The sequence below is a fragment of the Plectrocnemia conspersa genome, unplaced genomic scaffold (genome assembly GCF_051122295.1).
Source record: "Plectrocnemia conspersa isolate PC_06_02 unplaced genomic scaffold, ASM5112229v1 ptg000009l, whole genome shotgun sequence".
Lineage (NCBI taxonomy): Eukaryota > Metazoa > Arthropoda > Insecta > Trichoptera > Polycentropodidae > Plectrocnemia > Plectrocnemia conspersa.
The window spans coordinates 3,099,648-3,122,086 of NW_028277173.1; the positions used below are offsets into that span (position 1 = coordinate 3,099,648).

Sequence of the window (22,439 nt, forward strand, 5' to 3'; positions counted from 1 at the left end):
ATTAGTTAAATGAGTTAAAAATTAAAACGTTTTTGTAAAAAAAAAAATTTTTAATTAAAAATGTTGTAAGGATTTAAATAAATAATAGTCGTTTGGAGTAATGTCCGAATAATACGGTGGGTGAGAAAGGAGTTTTCAAAAATATCCATTGCTTTTTTATGTCGTCTTCTTGGAGCGAGTACTTTATCTTTGCTTAAAATTTTTTTCTCATGGTGGTGTCCTATTAGTAAAGAAGCTCATTTTTTCATAGACACTTAAAACTCGTCTTTGTATATCACATGCTGACACTGGCTTTGTCGCAGGATTTATGATTTAATAGCAATTCGGATACTCACGTCTATAAATTTGGCTTCGTTTTTAGACCTGGCGATTGGGTGGTCCAATTGCTGAATTGAAAGGTTTGATAAACCCGACAAATGCATTGTTTTCCTGTGCATTTTTATTACTGTATCTTGTTCTCAAAAGTTTAAAACATACATGACTTATTGTAATTATTGCAAACTGGAAATTGTAGTTGTAGTGATAAGAATTTTTAAAATATTTGTATTAAAATTTCTCATATTGTTTTGCTTATCATACCAAATGGTTCATATTTTTTGTTTATCGATCTTATATTACAAATATACGTTCATAAGTATCTTGACTTGTAAGGTAAATTAGAGAGATGCATTATAAATATTTTTGTATATGTTTAACTATTGTATATAGACAAAAAATATATAGCGCTTTACTGACAGTGATTTCTTAATTGAGTATAGCTGTCGGTCTCTCACTGGCGTGAGGTACCATAGATAGCGTGCGTGTGAGCGTATGGATAACCATTTTTTTTTTAATCTTTTGTGTTGAAATTTAATATTAAAGCTAGTATGGAGCTAAACGCTTCATATTTAATATTTTATTTATCTAATATAGCTCATTTTTACACTAAACAGAAAATAAAATTCATAGGACCGAAATTTGATCTATCTGTTACTATAAAATTATGCATGGTACGCGTTAGTCTTAACAAAGATTTGCATAGAAACAGTGTGTGAGATCATAATGTATGAACGTGTTTCAATGTAAAAAACTGTAATTAATATTACGTGATGCTTTATAGAAATGTTTACTTACGTTAATATTTCTCAGTGAATCATATCCAAGTGAACTAATATATACTTAATTTATAATGCTTGTATTTTTTTGTGTAAGTAATGATTTTTTCATTTCCACCTGAACATATTTTATAACGTTCAATATCCGTTCTCTATTTTATTTTATCATTTGCAAACATCCTCGCCTCGTGATATAAAAATGGCGTTAAACTAGCGATGTGTGGATGTAGCATAGTGCTTTTACGATTTAAAAAGCAATCCACCCTTCTAGGTATGATTTTGTATATAAAAATACAAAAAAATGTTTGCAACTTTGTAGAAAGTTAATCGAAATTTTAATTGCATTGCCAATCTCACACGCCACCCTTAATGAAAAAATGCATACTTTTATTTTATTATGATTTTGCATGAATTAATTCTGCAAACAATATAAAATATGTATACGATGAATTAGTTTAATAATAAAATAATGTTTTATTACATTGTAGATAAAAGTTTAATACATTCATTAAAAACGTATTAATAAATTGATTTTGGTAGATTATTAAAAGTTCCCAAATAACTTTTGAGGAGTATGTACAAATTGGTTATTAAATATTTTAATCAATGCGTAAAATTTTCGAATTTTATTTGTATCATGAGGATCTTTCAATATTTTCATTTTAAAAAGTATGGTAAGAACTTGCGTTAGATGCGTCTTTGTCTGCCTACAAATCTGATATAAAGTAGTTTTATTGATAACATTAATAGCCTAAAGATCATAAATGTGTTTTTCCGCTCTTGATGTGGTAGTTTCAAACATAATTTTTTATGTATTTTTTTTTTATATACGTCATGCCGTAAAAGCGTAATGAATTTTAGTGTTTTATGTGCTCTTTTTCGTCTGTTTATCTTGTTTTTATGACATTTTTTTCACTCGAGTTCGGCGTCTCATGTCTGACATTAACAGAAAAACTCAAATCCTTTGCCGAAAAAAATGGCTTTGTCTTGTCTGTGTCTGAGTTTTATACATGTAGCTCCATATCCTGAGGCATTGACCGTAACACGCCAATTATGGCATGTCACTATGGCGTAACGTTGACAATGACTACAAAAAATATCCTCTTTTTACGGACACAATATAGACGAAAAGGGCTGACAGGCATCGACGATCTCGAAAAAATACTGAAAATAATCGTGACACGTAACGTGTAAAATAATACTGATAAAATATTATATATTATATATAAAAGGATTGACTTAATATTATTTTTTTATTATATTAACCTCATTCTTTAACGATTCATCTTCAATTTTCTTAAAACATTAGTGATTGTAACATTCTTTATTTGGTCCATCAATTTTAAAGATAACATTCTCTTTTACGTAGTTTCTGTGTTAAATCTTTATAAATGTTACTCTTCTATTTTTATAAATCTCAGTATAGCGAAGCTTACGGGACCGATGAAAAAAATTCGTTATACTGAATTTTTAATTTTATTACTACCGCAACAAAATAACCTCTCACAAGATTGACAGATCGTTTTTTGTTCATTTTAAGGATACTGTAATGAACACAATTTGTTAAAAAAAAGTTTGAGGGTCGGCTAAACACATCCGGTACAAGTCAAGAACGAACTGAATTCGGAGAAATATTGTTTCAAGTTGTAACATCATTCTTAAATTCGGATCAAAATAATTCGTCATACTGAGATCAGTCTTGGTTACAATGAAAAAAAATGTATGAAATCTTTTCGGAAACAAAATTCGTTATACTGGGAATTTCGCGTTACAAAGACATTTATCTGTATACAACGAAAAAAATAGAGAATCATATTGTTAATATAAAAATAGAGAATCATAGTTTTTTTGCCACAATTATAATTGGCAAACGACAAGTTATGAATTATTATTATTTATGCAATCGCGTATGATTTGTTTTCGTGGTCTTGTCTGCGTCGTGACTTTAATTGATTTGATGTGCAATTATTAGCGGCTGCTTCCTCGGCCTTCTTGGTCGATACTCGGCGTATCTCAAGTTCTTGTTGAAAAAACTTCCCGTTAGAAGTATCTAATTGAAGTGTCGTTAGTAAGCTTTGTTCGCGCTTCTTGCTTCCATACTATGTCACTGTCAATTACAGTATAAGAATGACCATTTGTCTGTCATAATGTTTGAAATTTGGCAACGCTGTCACTGAGCGCTTGTAATTCGGTCACCTATGCTGTTATTCTAATCCGCCTAAATATCCAATCGACACGCGCGCTTGTATAATTATGAAAAAACACACTTAGTAAGTAAGAAATAGCTATAAAAACAAGTTTTATTTAACTCATTGCGATCAAATTTATTCTCATATTTGAGATTTTAATCCTATTTTTACTTTTAATGAAATTTAAATAATTGAAACCGTACATATTTAATTTACTTAAAGCTGAGTTTTGGAGTGTTTTAACAAAAGCCTTTCAGTAAAATGTATAATAGAAAAAATGCTTTGTATTTTTATTAGCGATTCAAAACCACAAAGGTATAATAACTCGATTGAAATGTACGGTTTCTTTCTAACAATTAATAAATCGTTTGTTATAAAAATTTTTTCAAGAATATAATATAATTGTTTTCAATTACAAAAAAAGTTTAAATCAAGTCGAGGATTATGAAGAAGATTATAATGAATAGAACAGGTTTTTATGACAAGTGATTATAACCTGATTCATGTATATAAATATTATGCGATGGTTTCAAATATAATAATAGATTTTTTCATTGCTAATTCGGGCAGCTTATATGCTATTATTCTAATCCGCCCAAATATCCGATCGACACGCGCGCTAAGTAAGTCGAAAATAACTATAAAAACAAGTTTTTTAATATGCATTGAATTCATTGTGACAAAATTTATTCTCACGCTTAAGAGATTTTAATCCTATTTTTTCCTTTAATGACATTATAATAATTGAAACCATATATATTTAATTTACTTAAAAGCTGAGTTTTGGAGTGTAAAAAACAAATGCTTTGTATTTTTATTAGCGATTCAAAACCACAAAGGTAAAATAAATCAATTGAAGTGTACGGTTTCTTTCTAACGATTAATAAATCGTTTATTATTAATTCTTTTTCAAGATTATAATATTAAAATTATGCGTTCTAGGTGAAAATACACATTCACTGTAACAGTTGCGAAACGTCGATTTGCTATTCAATCACAAACCTAAACAAACTTTCATTAGAGTTGGATTTGGTTAATGCGCTTGGGTTATGTTTGGGTTTGAACAGAAAATTAACGTTTCGCAACTGTCCAATTGCGCTTCATAAACAATTTATTGCAGTATAGAAGTGCAACGTATAATTTCAATTAATTTAAATTTTCACTAATAGAAATATATATGTTTCTACTGGTGAAAATGTATTTTAATATGAGTTAGTGAATTTATATTTTTACTAGTGAAAATATAACGCCACTAAAAAAAATACACATTCACCGTAACATACACACTATGTATATACTAATATAAATAACTCAAATGTTTTTTTATGAATTTGTAAAAATAATTTCGTAAAATTAACTTTTTTACTTTCAAAACCCTAAATAAATCTGCCATAATGCCTTAAAACTTTAGGCATAATAGCATTTTATTTTTAAGGCTTTATAAATTACATATGTGCAATGTGTTATAATTAGTAATTTTAATTGTTTTTGAAACGTTTTTTACATTTAAAAATAATACTATATTAGAAAAAAAAATTTGCTACAGCTTTTGGCAAAAATCTTGCACTATACTGCTATATAAATCAATATTATAAGCACTACATATTTCAATAGATTATTTAATTAAATTTTTAAAAACTTATTAATCAGCCAAAAATAATAAAACCCTTTTTAAATGTACAAAACACGACGTCCGATATCGATTCTTATATAGCATATTTTTTATCGAATTATTATCTTATCATAATTCATATCAAATAAAATTTCTGATTTCTTAAAACACCCCAACTTTAAAACACAGTTGCGTATAAACCTTTACGTATTAAAACTTCGATGTACCACTTCATTAACTACAGCTCAATTACGCCCTTTTTCTAAAATTTACTTTCTTATCATTATGTTATGTATAATGAATTAAAAAATTGTAACTGCCGAAATTTCAGAAATTACTCATATTTCCGAGTTAATATTGTGCTGCTGTGGACTTTCTCAATGGCTTGTAGTAAATATTTTATCTCTTTTAAATCAATACTAGTAATTCTGTCAAAAATTATTTATTATGATAATATATTTTGAGCAAACCGAATGAATTTAGATTATAACGATAAATATACCACTTATTTAATCAGATATAAATTATTGCCTTACTATTCTATATTCCAATAGTTGATAATAAAAAATATTTATAAACTCTAATTGCAAACTGCTTTTTTGCAACGACTATCTAATTTCAGTTTTAAACAGCATTAAGTAGTTTTTTTATAGTTAAGTTGAGAGTTTTTACAAATGCATCTAATATTACTTCAGAAAAAATATTATGTTTTAAAAAACGCGTATATTATATGATCAGAGCGAATACTAGTACATGTTTTAATTTTTGTAATACAATAATATAAATTCCTTTTCAATATCAGGTTGTTCCAAGCCATTGCGTTTATTAAGGTACGGGCTAAATGAGTTAATAATTAAAACGAGTAATAATTTTACTAAATTATATACTCTCCATTTTTTTCTACAATTATTTTTCATATGGTAATCTATTTTTTATATCTGATTCGAAAAAAGTTGTACTTTTAAACGCAATTAATTTTTTAATGTCGTTTTTTATATTTGTTTTTCTAAAATATTTTTTCCACCAAAAAAATATTGTAAGGATCTAAATAGATAATAGTCGTTTGGAGTAATGACTGAAAGGAGTTCCTAAAAAAATCCATTCATTTTTATATGTTCTTCTTTATCTTTGCGAAAAAGTTTTCTCACGGTGGTGTCCCGTGTACAAAGAAGCTCATTTTTTTCTTATACATACACTTTAAACCCGTCTTTGTATATCACATGCTGACACTGGCTTTGTTACAGGATTTATGATTTAATAGCATATTATTCAGATACTCACGCTTGTAAATTTGGCTTCGATTTTAAACCTCCTGATTTAATCGCTCCACTGGGTGCTCCAATTGCTAAACAGAAAAGTAATTAAATTGATGAACCTTCCAAATGCATCGTTTCCATGTGTATTTTATGTGTCTTGTTATGGTCTGAATCGCTTTTAAATGAATTTGCTGAGCACATTATGTGTTTGTCGTAATTTTCTGCCTATAATCCATTTTCTCATAATGAATTATGCCCTTAATATACCACCAAATGCATAACATTATCTGTTTTAGGGTAGATTGTCATCCAACCGCTGCCTTTTACGTCGCTTGTTAAATTTGACTCAAAAATAAATATTTCTGCTCTAGAATCATTAATTATTGCCATATTGAGATACGCAGCGCGAGGTTTTCCTAAGAGGATTTATGATAAATTCTGCAAATTTACACCGTTTCTAAATTTTTAAATGTCTGTGAACTGATGTAGCTTCTGTACCGGTAATCTCGGATCTGATTTGATGGCAGCCCTAATATCCTCACTAACAACCCCTAAGGACTACGCTTTTACGTAGATATTTATTTTCAAAATTGCCGGAACGAATTTTTTAGAATCACATTTGACTCTATCTAAATTTAATGGCATCCCTGCACCATTGCTTTACAGATTTTTTAACTGCTATTGAAGCATTATGACCGAGTTGAAACTCATAAAGCATATCAGCAGTTATTATTATCTCTGCTGCCATTGTTGATTTATGGTTGAAAATATCGAAACAAAAAATATCCCGTTACTAAATAGCATCATTGATACAACCAATGTTAATAAATACCAAAAGAATAGTGAAATTATCATTTATTTATAAAAAGTTATACATTTTTGCAAATGTAATTTCGATCAAAATAATCAAATCAACATTTTTATACGCGTTTTATAAATAGTATGAGCTTCACGTGCAAGTGCTATAATATAGTTTATTTGTTTCCATTTAGCTATCTGACATTATTTTGATAAAGATGGGTTTAAAACTGTCGTATTTCCTTTATGTATTGCTAAACTTCGTGCGGTACCCTAATTTTTTTTAGTGAAATCCTATACTATGAACCCTAAATTATATATTCTACTCCGTATTTTTACGATATTCAACATAATTTCATTCAAAATAATTGCCATATGATTCTAGTGCCACCATCGAAATTTACTTACACTTAGCTTAATTAGTTTTTATGGTTAAGTTCTTGGCGGGAAATATTTACGCCGATAACAAGCTTCAGCCTTCGCGTCATGAACTCGAAAGCAAAGCAAAGGGCGAACGAGCAAAGAGAGCAAAAGGATTCGCATCGTGAATCTCGACCGGTCCTTGTTCTCGGCCAGTCCGCACACATACCAAGCTACTTACTTGCCCACCTACTGCCCGTTTTAACCGCGCCGGTTTACCTGGTTAACTTTTGCGTGCGCGCATCGCATTCGTTATTCAACAAAAACGTTTGTTGTGTTGTGTACGTGACGAGCAAATTAGCATAGTGGGACACTCTTCTCGTGTCTTGTGGGACACTAATTAGATATGGGGCGATGGAAACGCTAATGGGCAAAAGCATGGCGGAAGATTGAGCCGACCTAATTGAGTTTCGGTGTGATGTAAACGTTGACAAGCGCTAACTGGACGGTTAGTCGACGAGTGACATTCTAAAGTGTGGCATATTCTAAAAAAGTTCTTGCATCTACAATAGAATTAGATTAAACAATAATTTCAAGAACATAATCAACATATTATATTTCATGTAATAGAAGTAAGTAAGTAAAATTACGCGAAGTAAGTAAAATAAAAGGGAGCTTTTTAGAACAATGATTATATCTTTGTACAGTGGTGGATTAAGCACTTGGGAGAACCCAGGCGCAACATGATTTTAGAGATCCTCTTTTTCAAATGATAAATAAGCGCCACAAAATTTATTAGAATTTTTATATTACTTAGTCTTGTTTCTGAACAACAATTACTAATACATTGATGATAACTAGACCAGTTCAAAGGGCTTAGTTCTCTTCAGCCATTTTTTCAAATTGTCTACATCAATGAGTTTGCTGCCTCGATGTTGATGTGCTGTTGGAGTCTCACTTCATGTTTAGCATCAAAACGATTTATAGCACTGGCGACGTCTTAGACCCCTAGGTCACGATATACATATGTCTCTATCGCGAACATACCACGGAGCATTCACAATGTTTCGTAGCACTTGATTTTGAAACTTTTTAATCATTTTAACATGGCACTGTTTGGCACATCCGCAGAGTTGTATGCCGTAGACCCAAACTAGTTTCAGTTTGATAGTTTGGAGTTTCTTCCCACAAGCTAATATAGCTTTCTATATTTTATTTCAAGTTCTTCTTTTTTATACGTTCCTTCCACCGCAGTTTGGTGTCCATGATCATGCCAAGGTATTTAGCTATATTTTCAAATAGGATAGTGTTGCCGTTTATAAAAATTTGCAATTGATTAGTTGTATTTCTATTGGTGAAGTGAAGTATGATATGTACCGATTTTAATTCATTCAACTATATTTCATTTTTTGCTCCAATTGGTGATCCCATCAGCGGCTTCTTGAAGTTTTTCGATAGTATTCGCTATTTCTCTTCCCAATGCCAGGATTGCTGTATCACCTGCGAATGTTGTAATTGTGACATGACTCTATTTGTGGCAAATCATACGTGTACAACAAATATAGTATCGGCCCTAGGACACTTCCTTGTGGGACTCCAGCTCTTATTTCTTTTAATTCAGAATATTCTAAATAATTTGTTGGAAATGTAACATTCAAGTAATTCTACATACTGTTAGTTTTTGAATTAAGCCTCAGAAGCTTGAGCAACATCTAAGATGATTGTCAGGAATCGCTTTTTTCTTCTCTATTATGGCTTTCATTCTTTTTAACAGTGGTTTTTCGAATACTTTAGATATTATTGGTAGCAATGATATAGGTTTGTACGATTTTACTTCTAACAATCTTCGTGGCTTAGGAATCATTATTACTTCTGCTATCTTCCAGGCATTGGGCATATGTTCTAATCTAAACACTGCATTAATTAAATATGTTAGTTTCACTATTACCTTTTTTGAAAGCCCCTATTTGACCCCCCCCCCCAATGACGTCCCTGATTAGTATTCACGTCAAAAGCAAAAAAATCGTGTCGTCGCCTTCGCAATAATGTTCTTACTAAAACTTTTTATAGCAATATTACGACTTACAATAAGTGAAAATCGAATGAAGCATATCTAAACCGAATTTTGACCAATAGGAGAGCGCAAATAACAATTATCCTTCTCAGAAGTCAAAAATTCACGTCAAAAGCAATAAAATCGTGCCGTCGCCGTCGCAGTGGAAACGCTCGGTAACGCCTTATAAATAATTGACATATTCTTTGCTTAGAAAAAACAGCTTTTTGCGAAACTTGGGATAGTAAACCTGGACTTTTTGTATTAAGTCGGGGATTGTCTTGTAAAACACCATGCAATGAAACACTCAAATTATATTTTTTCGTGTCTATTCAATTCATTACATATTTATTTCACTAAAACATTTTTTTTAAAGAGAAGTATGTTGTATTTTTATATAGTTCATTTAAACTATATTAAAGTGTTTTATGGTTTATTTTTTTTAAATGCATTAAGTTGGCATTATGCACATAAAAAAAATTTTGCCGCGTAGCGCAATTTTATTAAAATATCTTTATTTGGCCGAAGTACCTAAACATTTTAGATTTTTCTGATAACCTAGCATTTGAATAACCTGTATTGTGCGAGTAATTTAGCTAAATTTTAATCAGAAATTTATATAGTGTTATTATTTTAAACAAATAATAAGTTGAACTTTCAGTATTTTTAATACATAATCAGTGATTATATGAAAGACTGTTTTCATATGAAAAGTTTTAAAACGTTAAACATGTGCTTATTAATTTCCCCGGGAACGTGTATATCTGCGCGTTATGGTCTTGCTTTTAAAATATTTAAATGATATTCCTCGAATATTAAAAAATTAATTCTGTATTGACAAAAAGTTTTTTCAACTTAACCAAAAAAAAATTAAATGTATATATTGCTATCCCTAGATAAAAGTTCTAATCTTTATTACGTTCCCACGATATTTTTACAAGCCAAAATCAAATTGTTTTTAACCCCTGAAAACGCGTGAATAGACTGGCGACAAAGTTTTGCTGTCACACAAAACTGCGTGAACGGACCGTAATGCTTCCACTTCACTCTCCGAAAGTAGGCGACAGTTGGCCAAGGACGGGAAATATAATGTGAAAATTCGGGCTTACTTCGGTCGAGCTCGGTTGTCCCCGCGCTAAAATCTCTCGCAAGTTCTCCGAGGTCACCGCGAACGGGAGGTAAACTGGGGGTAATTTTGGTCGAGGCGGCCGACTTCGTCGCCTCCGAAAATTCCCTCGCTTTCCGAAAGTAATACCCGAAGACGCTTCGAGCGCGAGCGGCGAGATACTTCCCCTTTCGCTCTCTCGCGTGACGAGAGAGAGAGATAGAGATGGTTTATCGCAAACTGAGATAGAACGATTCAATTTTAATATGGGCGTCTTCACGATCGCGCCACTGTTTGGTATTTTTGCCCGATCTGGACGGCCAAAATTATTTCACCACTTTAGTTGATTCCATAAGTGCTCTTAGTCAAATATATAATATTATAAGTGCTAAAAAATACAATTATTTAAAGTATTTCTTTAATTGTAGGCCCGAGGAATAGGAATTCCGTGTTGAACGGTCGTGCGAATTTCGCCGCGTAGCGTAAAAAAAAAATTTGTATATGTCACAAATTTGCTGTTTTTTATTAAGAAAAAGTATTTGACTAGCATTTTACCATACTCGGTATCGTTTTTTTAAATATGTATATATTTAGTCATTCCAAACAAATTTTTATTTTATTTCATTAGTACGCGATCCACAATTTGACGTTTACTGATTTTACCACGGTAACCATATTATTAAAAAATTACAATCATTACAAAACTGTATTTTAAATTTGACGTTAACATTTCTTTAATTGTAGGCCCGAGGAAGAGGAATTCCGTGTTTAACGGCCGTGCGTAGCGTAATAAAAAAATTTAGCCGCGTAGCGTAAAAAAAAAAAATTGTATATGTCACAAATTTGCTGTTTTATATTAAGAAAAAGTATTTGACTAGCATTTTATCATACCCGGTATCGTTTTTTTTTAAATATGTGTATATTTGGTGATTCTGAACAAATTTTTAGGTCGTAACTTTCGCGACTAAGCCCCGTCCCATTTTTAAGAATAATACATTTTTAAGGTATGCAATGTGTTAAAAACCGCAAAAATCCGCAGTCAATTTTGCATGTATCATAAAGAGAAAGACCTAAGCTATATATTGTATATAAAATCTCAATTCAGCAAATTGACTTTCCATACTTTTCCTTAAAAAATAATAGAAATTATTCATTAGTTGCACACTTGAACGTTTCCTGTTTATTATTTATTAGTGACAGTGAAGCCTCGATTCAACATAAAATGTCTTATTTACTAACATTGATCTATTCCGGTGCATTGCAATCATCCACCATCTCCTTTTTCTCCATTTGGCTTTAATTTTTTTTGTGTTTAAAACACGCACGTAGTTATAATACGCGAGGTTGAGAAGCGTGCACGCGTATGAAATTCCCGGCTGTGCGAACGCTATTCGAAAAACTGCGACCTTGACCGACTTCGGTCGAACTTCCACTAGGACAACTTTCGGAGAGTGAAGTGCGGGTATAATGTAATAAGATTTTTTTGTTTGATTTCTAGACCAAGGTACAATAACCATATCTTTACTATTGGAAACACACATAGAATATGTTACTTTTAACCCTCTAAATCGACGGTTTTCAACATAAATATAGCATATTTATGTTAAAATCATAAATAAATACATTTTATCTATTTTTAATTTTTATAAAAGACAAGCTTTATTTAGACAGTTTGCCCGGAATAGATTCAAACTCATTCTTTATTCATCCTGTTACTACAAATTTGTTGCCATATATTTTATCTTCGCGTATTGCAGTAGCACGTAATCGGTAGTCAGTTACATTTTTAACTTTTAATTTAAAAATGGACGTTTTAAATAGCACAGTTGACCCTAACGTCAGAATGACACGTGCAAATGTCACGTCGCTATTATTGTCCGTTTGAGACGAGTTCTTGTAACAGATAAAAAAAGAGACAGACCCATGTAATTTATTTTTAATGGTACAGATATTTTTTTTACATGATTTTCTTACAAAATTTGTTTGCATAACCGTTGAAGTTTAAACAAGTAGATATTCTATCAACGGTCTGCATTAGTCAATGCAATATTATTATTTTGTATCAAGGCACCGAACAGCGATTATGCATTTTTCTTTATTGCACTTTTAACGCGTATTTGCGTTAAAAGCACAATAAATAAAAGCGCAATTGGCTAATACAGTAATTACTCCACAATATTTTGCGGCACACTTTATCAAACTCAAAGGTTAAATATCAAACTATAAGAATATTGTTAATACTATATTATATTTTGAACATAATTCATCAAAGTTTTAAATTTTTTTTTTTTGTAAAAGGTCAAGGGTGTTATATTCAGGAAGTTGACATTCGTGCATTGTATTGTACGTCACCGAAAAGAGTAAAGTTCGCTTCATTGTATGAAGAGCAGAACATAACCAGAGAATGGTATGTACATACATACTTATTACTTACATATATTCCTATATATAGTGCTTTGAACGCACCCACCCCACCACAATCGCGTCATTCCGTTGCATCTCGCTCAAAGCGCATGCGCCGACCCAGCAAAGGTCAGACTGTGCTGCCGGTCGAACTCGTACACAGTGTCACATCACATGATATTATATGACGAAATGTATTTTGCATTAGCTTTCAACTATGGTATGCAAATGTTTTTAAGGGCGGCGCGCGCATTCCGGTCAATAACCGATCGCTCAAATGGGTCGAAAGTCTGGAAGGTCTTTTGGACCCTGCCCTCTGGATTGATGGATTTGCGGCTGGGACGCCATTTAGGTAGCTGGCGAATTCATTAGCGGTGTCACGGATCATTTGCTTCGCCATCTTGCGGAACAAAGTGGTCACGGTTGGCCGTATTTGTACCTGGAACCCTTTATGTAGAAGTTATGATTTCGTTGGTACTGTTACTTCGTTATAATAAAAAAATGTACAACAGCATTAACCCTTTTAATGCCAGATGATTTTGTCTTATATATGCAAAAACTGCCAAGCGATTTTAATAGAAAAAATCATCTATTAACATTTTTCAAAAAATGCTTATAAATATTATTTTTAATTAAAAAATCCGAGGTTTTTTCAATTTTCAGTTTTCAATTTGAAGAATAAACACTTAAAATAACATAACACGAGTAATAAATCTGGTAATCGGTTATGCAAAATCCGCAAAAAAATCCATGGAATGCTAGTCTCCCACCTGCAAAAAATACCACAATAGCACGCGCCTGAAGGTCGCACATAACCCAAACAAAGGGCGTCAGCCCAATTAATCCACGTGCTGCTACCATTTCCAGATGTTCTCTTTACAGCCTTACAACATGTGTGGGTGATTTGTGGTCGGGTTCTGTTTTTTGCTCTCGCTCCGATCCAATATTCCGACAAAAAACGGTACTGTTCTCTTTGGCCACGTGCCGCCATACCCTTCCCTTTCACTCTCGACGCCGTTGTCTGCCTTCCTTCTCTATCTCTCTCCCTCTCGCTACCTCGTTTGGATGCACCCGAGTGCAACTCCCTAATTATGCGCCTGCTCAATGGAAATTTCTTGCTCGCGTATTACGTCAAGTCTGGCGGCCTTGACGACGTGTCTGTCATTCCAAAGCTATTTTTTGTAATAACACCTTTTGTGGGATGATTTTGTGGAATACTTGTGACTCGTCTTCCGCGACTATTTACTTTGGAAAATAAGTACGCTGTGATGCATGATTTATACATTATCTATAATAATAATATGATCGCAAAACGTTCTTTCAATATATTTTTATTAAAAGAACAACAAAATTGGATTAGGTAAAAGTCTCAGGAAGGCAGTTGCGGCATCACAATGTTGTCGTTTTTTTGATAATACCTTGACATTCGATCGAACTTGACATGATTATTTTATTATTGAGCGCAATAGGAACTTTTACTGTCATAAACATACATAACATTGAAGAAATTCTGGATAGTAAACGATTTCTTTAAAACAACTGCTCAGTAATCTCGGTTTTGAACGATGCTGTTTTTTGGTAAAAATTTAAAAATAGTCTCAGATTAAATTTTGCTGCATCTAATTTCATGCACAAAATATCATTAAAAAATTGTTACGTATGAAACGTCAAAGATGCCAATTTCTATAATATGCTTTCTTATAATAATTATAAGAAAGCATTACGATTATTATTTAAACAGCTGGAGATCTTGCAACGCCGTCATTTGAAACTTGTAATTAAGGTTTTTGCTGTGCGCATTCCACCGATTTTGTCGATACTTGTATTTGTTTCATTTGACAAAGCGCCTAATATGTTTGGATAGACACCGACTATCTTTTGTTTAGGTCTTTTTGAAAAATGCATCCGCAAGTGGCCAATAATTATCGAACGTCAATTTTGAAGCGCATTGATTGAAGACTGGCACTTAAAATAAATTTATTATTATTATACATTTATTTATTTATGTATTTCGTACATTTTCAAACAATATTATTAAAAGTTAACTTTACTAGTTCTAAGCCGCTTTTATCAATCCATAATTTTGAAAAGTCTGTTTTTCATTTTTCCTTTTTTTGTAGTATTATAAAAACACTAGTTTTATCATTCGGCTTTGTCCGAGATAGATTCATCCTGTTTATTTTAATACTTTTCATTTACATTTCAATACTATATTGACTTGACATATTGCAGTAGCACGTAATCGGTCGTCAGCACGTTGCTGTTCAGCTCAACTTTCAATTTTACCTTCTTTTGAGCGGTATCGCCGTACATGTAGGTGGTTGATATTTTACAGTTTTAATGTACTCCAGATAGTTATATATTTACATATTTTTTAAATTTGATTTAATGTAAATGATTTTCATATAAAATAATATCAATAAATTATAGAGTACGAAATAAAAATATTTCATATTAATTTTATAAAAAATATTAAGAGCCTCTGAATTGATATAAAAAATATCCATTAAAGTTAAATATTATATATAAAAAATTTGTAAAAAAAAAGTAGTAAAATAAATCACTAAGAATCACCGATTTTTTTTTAAATATAATTTACTATAAATGCACTACAAATTAATAATAAATAAATAACGTAAAATTAACTCACTCCAGGTGTTTACTAACAAATTAAAAATGTGTATAAATTAACTAACTATTTAAAGCATTAAAAGTTTAAAGTTGAAAATATTTTAATCGACCTAAAAATGTCAGTCAAAATGACATGTGCAAATGTCCCGTTGCTACTATTCACCGTTTGGGAGGAGTTCTCGTAATAGACGGACAGACATATGTATTTTATATTATAGATTAGCATCTCTCGGTCTTTTTCATGTCAATATTATTCAAAAGTTATAAACATTAATATCAAAACATATCTTTCAAGCGATTAACTACTGGCTATTAGTAATTGCAACCGCGATTCTAACATCATAAATGCCATTTTCCTAATTTTGTATCATTATCTCCATACAATAGCTCGTCTGCGGTTTTGCCATAAAAAATATGCTCATTTGGTTGCTTTTGTTCTGGTGTTTTTTATGAACAGGATTTTGCTGCAAAAAACTTGGATCATTTATGTAATAAAACTATATGCTATTTATATATGACATAACCTGTTTAAACGGAACAAATTTAGTGTAATCAATCAAAATTCACGTGGAAAAAAATAGCGTTAGAATGATACATATTATGTACATATATTTTATGGCAACGTGACACGTTACAAATGATTAATGTCGTGCTTGGCACGAAATGTAGAGATATTTTCTTCTCGTCATGATGATGATGATGATTTTTTTTATTCTTTTGCAAGACTTTTATTATTAACACGTTTAACCTATTTAACTTCTACACAACATAATAAAATTTATAATATTCTACACCCAATAAATACGCTGTTAGTTTATTAAATTTGTGACAACATGCTTATTTTCTACGATTCTTGTTATATTATATGTTTTTTATAATTGTGTTGAATCTGTCGGTGTTTATTTTTTTGTGATGCAATTATATGTACATTATATTCAACAATTGCATTATTATGAATCGTTCTTGTGCGACTCTTTAAATTTAGTTACATAGTTATCCTTGAGATTAGTGAAAACTATTTTGTTGGAACGGATACTAATTTTATGTTGTTATTTTGCATATAATTGATAAATCATGAGGTTATGAAAGTTTCCATGCGACTCAAACTCAGCAACTCGCTATCGCAAAAGGTTTCAAAAATCTCTCAGTAACTCTAGATTTCGTTTTTATTACTACGACATAAAATAATTATCGGTACGAGTTAGATTCGACCTTCGATATTACCGGTATTACAAAACGAAATACCGGTAGTACCGAAAAAATATTTTTTTTTCAAAACCGTACAATTTATTACTTGCAAACGATATTTCTTTTGTCTTTTATCCACACGTATTGGACATATGCTTATTACTGACAGCTCCAATATCCATAACGTCTAGTCATTTTTAGCAAATTATTTAAAATTATATCCTAAAATGAATACGGAAACTACATAAATAAAATTTATATTATGTAACTGTCGCTTTATAATATTCTTGAATTAGTATCAATTAAATTTCATTTAATTACAAAAATTAAATTTCAATAAAAAAAAATTAAAATTAATACTAATTATATTATTAATACAAATTTTAACTTCTAAAGTTAATTCTGCCAAAATAAAATTTATTTCATATAATAAACACCTACAAAGATAGGCTCTCTATGAGTCCGGCCTTTTGTATCGTAGATTGGGAAGGTCTCCAGCGAATCACAACCCCTGTTGCGCTCATATATTCGACCAACTAAAATAAACGGTTTTTTGCTTTTTATTATACATAACAATCATTAAAAATTTAAATAAATATATCCATTCAAAATTGCTTGGACTTGGGGCAACAAAAAAAACTTTGTTAATGTAGGGGATTTATCTAGGTAATGTTATCGGCGTAGGTACTACTCCGTAGGATATGAAAGTAGAATAATATTATGCAATATTTACATATTTTTTTATTCTACAATATTCACCTAAACATTTATAGTTAAAATTAAAATTAAAATAAATAAGTATGAGAAAGATAAATCTTTCGAAAATAAATATTATTGAGATATTCTGAAATAAATATTAAATGTGCAATAAATAAAATTAAAATATATAAATATTGCAATCATCAGTTTTCTAGAAAAAAATATTTAGGAATATATTTTATTGCAATAAATTTGTTAGTTGTGCTCTGACCCTTGATATTAAAACTCAGGAGGCATCCAAAATTGGTCGATAAAAGACGATATTTTATCAAAGATTGTGTTTTCCTAGATTTATTCTTCCTAAAGATGAAAGATTTGCTGTCCGCATTTTTAAAACTGTTTTTTTTAAATGAATGGAAGTGAAGAAATAAGTGTGACAATAAGGTTTTTATACACAGTCGTCTTATTGGTTATATTGGTACTCATAAATAACACAATAAAGGATCAGCATATAAAGTATTTTTAGAAGTACCTGAATGTAAGGAAGATTGTTTGAACGATTCTTATTGCTTGACGCACAAAATATTCATAAATAGTCAGACGGATAATTGGTCATAAACGCCAAAGTCGAAATTTTACCTGCTTGTTTATATATATTTCCAAAAAAAAACTTTTTTAACGGGTTTGAAAAAATAATCCGATATTTCATTTTGTAATACAAGTAGTATCGAAGGTCGATTTTTGACCAAATACCTGCGACACTAATATGACCAAAACACACATTTTTCAATATGTATAACATAAGTTAAAAAAATATTGATAACTACATTAAAATTTATTTAATTATATTAAAAAATATTATGAAATCTCTAAAATTTTTATCTGGGCATTATGGTGTGTATATATTTTTTTAATATTCAAACATCAACCCCTATGACACAAAATATTGAGTACCGACGCGTGTTTTGCGCTTAGGGCGAGCGGCACGTGTCTACCTATGGGATTTGAGTCAGAACACGTGTGGTCCTGAACCCGCAGGTTCATAGCACGTGCCACTGTTACCATATATTTTTTTCTCATTCAAGAGCAGCTACCGAAAGCCTACGAAGGCAAAAAACCTCATAAATAACCCATTAGGGTCAGATGCCCAGCAGCTACCTACAAGAAATATGTTGAAATAGCACTACAAAATTAAAGATTCCATATCGTGGATGACTCACGGCGTTACTTTAAAAAGAGGGTTACTATGTTATGACTAGTATTAGGTATTAAATCAGTACAACTTGGGGTAGCTCATGGTATTTGATTGACGATTTAGGGTGTCGCGAAAATATGACGTCAAACAGTTTTAATCTAATTGCGAAGCTCCCCGGTGAGTTTTTTTATTGGATTAATAACATGGAATTGAGTGTTTACCCAAAAAACAAGGCACATGAGTGGCTCGTTCAAATATTATCGACTGGAATGATGTTTGAATGCCGCCCTCTCCCTATTTAGCGTGGAACACTTATGAAACTCCCGGGGGATGCCTGTTTATGAATGGTACCTATCCTGCCCCTAATAACGATAATACACACATACGCATGGCCGATTGTTTAGGGGGTTGCAAGGTGGCGCCTCGGGTAAAAAAATGATACCCACCCCTGTGTAAGAGTGTGGGGTTGATTTCGATCCAAGGCTGCGGCGCTAATGTGGATTAAATGCGTATGATTGTGACCCTTAATTGATATCCTTGGGGGTTCGTTGCTGGGTGACTGTGTATTCCGAAAGATATTTTTAGAGTCGTATTTTTCTTATGGCTTATATAAAGATAAAATGTATAAACCTAATATTTATTTTGTAGCTGTTTTAATGAAATATAAAATATGATTTCTGCATCCAATTGTTTGCTGGAAGATAAGGCATATTAATATCCAATCGCATTAGTGTTTGGCTCCACTTACAAATCAACTCCTTTTAAAATATCAATAATTACTAAAAATAATTCGATGCATGACCTTTATTTTATTAAAGGTCTGGATCTGGTAACCTTAGATGTGCCATCATTAAGCGTTGCCTATCTGACCTTACCCAAATTCTCAACATACCTCAATATCGAAATGCAGACCTTGAATTGCAAATTCTTTGTCAATTTGGGTCACATCCGTCAGTCGGATCCATTCCGCAATTAGCAAAAATGGTATGCGGAAAGTTTTGAAGGCACTCACTGGGTCGCGCCAAGGGGACTTTTGCCGGCAGCTGATCGCTAACCGGAAATGGGGGATAAGGGTGGGTTAGTGCCCCGCGTCTGGGGCAGTCCCACCCCCATGGCCCCCGTTACCTTGAACGCGTAAGCGCCTCGGGGATGCCCGAAATCAATAGGACCTGCCAGGAGCAAAACCGCACACAGCCCCTTTGAATGGATAACGTACACGCGCTGGGTGTAGTACACGCTTTATTCAAATTGGACACCATTCATTACCGAGCCAATAGAGATTCGTAACTTTTTTGGGGGGTTTTGTATAATATGTTTTCATCATATTCGGAATCAAATTAAATTTTTGTTACCAAAACATTCTGCAGAATCTATGGGATTTAAGAGATTTCGAAACTATGTAAAAATATTCTGATTAAGACGCAATTTACCTGCCTGTATTATAAATTATTTCAATATAAAGGCCGGCTGATTAAAGAATTCGGTCCAGATTATACACATGACCTGACTAAAGCATATGGTTAGATCTGACCGTGGTAGTGTTACAGCTTTCTTGGCGGCGCAGCGCCTTACTGGTCCTTAACTATCGCCCTCGATGGCTTGTGTGCTCATGTTTCGTGCACGTGATTGACTTTCTAAGAAACTTTTATATCTTATCTACTGAGATAAGTTCAATATTGTGACCCACTAGGGGTAAAACCCCTTCTAATAAGAATTAGATCTGAAAAATCCGAGGTTGAAATTCTACATAAGTAGTTTACATTCCCTGACCTCTCAAATTTAAGTTTTAAAAATTTTATATAGTGCAAAATACATAAAACCACCCGAAAAAAAAAACTTTTTAGAATTATTAGACCCTATGAGGTGTGACTTCGCAGCGGAAAAGCTAGTAACAATTTATTTAGTATTACATATATCAAAACAAACTGTTTTAGAAGTGTGTTGCTTTTATTTGAGCACTGATGGAGAAACTGGCGAAGAAATTATGTCCTCGGGATGGTCATCGAGGTCTCTTGTTGCTCGACATCGTTTGTCGTATGTCAGCTGATGTCTGCAAAATGTCTCTCGTTGTCTTTTGGAGACCGGCCTTTTGTATCGTAGGTTGGGAAGGTCTCCAGCGAATCACAACCATACATAGATCATTCAATTAATTGTTGCACTCGTATACTAGACCAACGAAATATGTCCACGCCTTTTGAGAGTAAAAATTTTTTTGATGTACATTTTTGTAGGTCATATAATGCAAAGAGTTTAATATTAGCTGTCTTTTTTCTGTCACCTAATGGCATATTGTTTGCGCAACCATAATGCACAAAATGGTATAGATTCTCTATATTTCTAGATAAGTAATAACGTCATGCTTTGATACATATCTATGTGTACCTTTATGCCCAAAGGAACACTTTTTCCTCTGGACATTACGAGGATTCGTTCAGTGGCATTCTATTGCAAAAAACAATTATAAAATACAGTTTCCTCACTAAAAATAAACGCATTTTTAAAGAAATTTAGACATTAATCTAACGTATGTCTTCACGCCTGCACCACTTCGCGTTTCAAATCGAAGTATTAATGAAAAATTGTCGCAAATTTAACAAAAATGTGTTTTTATATCAGCTTTAAACAAATATTATTTATGGTACTTATTATAAGGATGTCTTCACGCCGCTTAGAATAAATACCATAAATTATACTGAAGTCAAAGTGATCTATTTTGTAATAAGCGTTAAAAGACCAACCACTCCGGCAGTTTAATGTGTTTGTTTAATGTGAAAACGCTCTTTCAAAAATAATTTAAAGGTGTAAAATTCAGGAAAAATTATCCGTTATATTCTCAACGTTCGCAACATTTCATAAAATTGACCAAAACACAAGTTTTGTGGCATTGTGTTTCCAAATATTGTACTGGAACGAATTTTAACTTATTTCTCATTTACTTTTACCCTTAATTAAATTATATATTTCTGTGATAGAGCAGTGGTTCTTAAACATAAGTAGAACGTGGATCTCTTCTTGGACCACATTTTTTTTGCGGACCCCAATTTTTTTATCTCGACATGAGACTTAATTTCTGGCTTAATTTAATAAATATTAGTATTTAGATTTATGGTCTTGCGCATTTATAGAAATGAACATTTTTATTAGCATATAGAATAAAAAAAAATATAATGAATACAAAAGCTATGAATTATAATATAATACAATAAACATTTCTTAAACAAATATTGGTCAAAATAGTTATTATTAAAATATGTTTTCTGCAAATATTTTTAATTTAATGAGATGGAGTAGTTGTTTCCTTGAAATCAGAACCACAATGTTGGAAAGTTTTATTCTTAGGTCCATTTCTACATTGAGTTTGTTTCTATGTGTTGATTCCATAGATACCGAAATATAATTATAATTTTTATAAATTAAAATTTTCCTTATTTCATGAATGAAAATGATGAATAATAAAATATATAGCTTATAAATAATATTTTAATAAATGTCACTGATTCTCAGACTTTAATTTCAGTCTGGTGCCCCACTTAATTCTTAGTGGTTGTTGATTATATTAACCCCGTTGTAATGAATTAGGCCAATCAATGTCTACCATGCTGCAATTGAAGATTTATTGAAAAAAAAAATATTATTAAATATTAAACATAGAAATTTTTTATTTACATAAGGGTTTTCACTCTTTGATTTCTGTAATCTGATCTATCGATTTTTATTACTTTAGCTAGAATTACCGTATGATATACATTTTTATTAGACTGTAGGGTATTTGCTTTAGAGGAAAATAAGTTTCTTTGTAATACATGGATCTAAAAAGGAAACGGCAACGAAAGTGTTAATTTTTACTTTGTAACTA

General features: G+C 31.6%; 1 protein-coding gene and 1 long non-coding RNA gene across 5 annotated transcripts in view; both read left to right on the forward strand.

Moving 5' to 3' along the window:
* Positions 1–22,439, forward strand: part of LOC148231558 (uncharacterized) — an 85,880-nt gene that overhangs the window by 19,269 nt on the left and 44,172 nt on the right. The window lies entirely within an intron of this gene.
* Positions 8,062–9,548, forward strand: LOC148231561 (uncharacterized). Its single transcript, XR_015810786.1, has 2 exons — positions 8,062–8,444; positions 8,511–9,548. It is a non-coding gene; the product is annotated as an uncharacterized LOC148231561 (long non-coding RNA).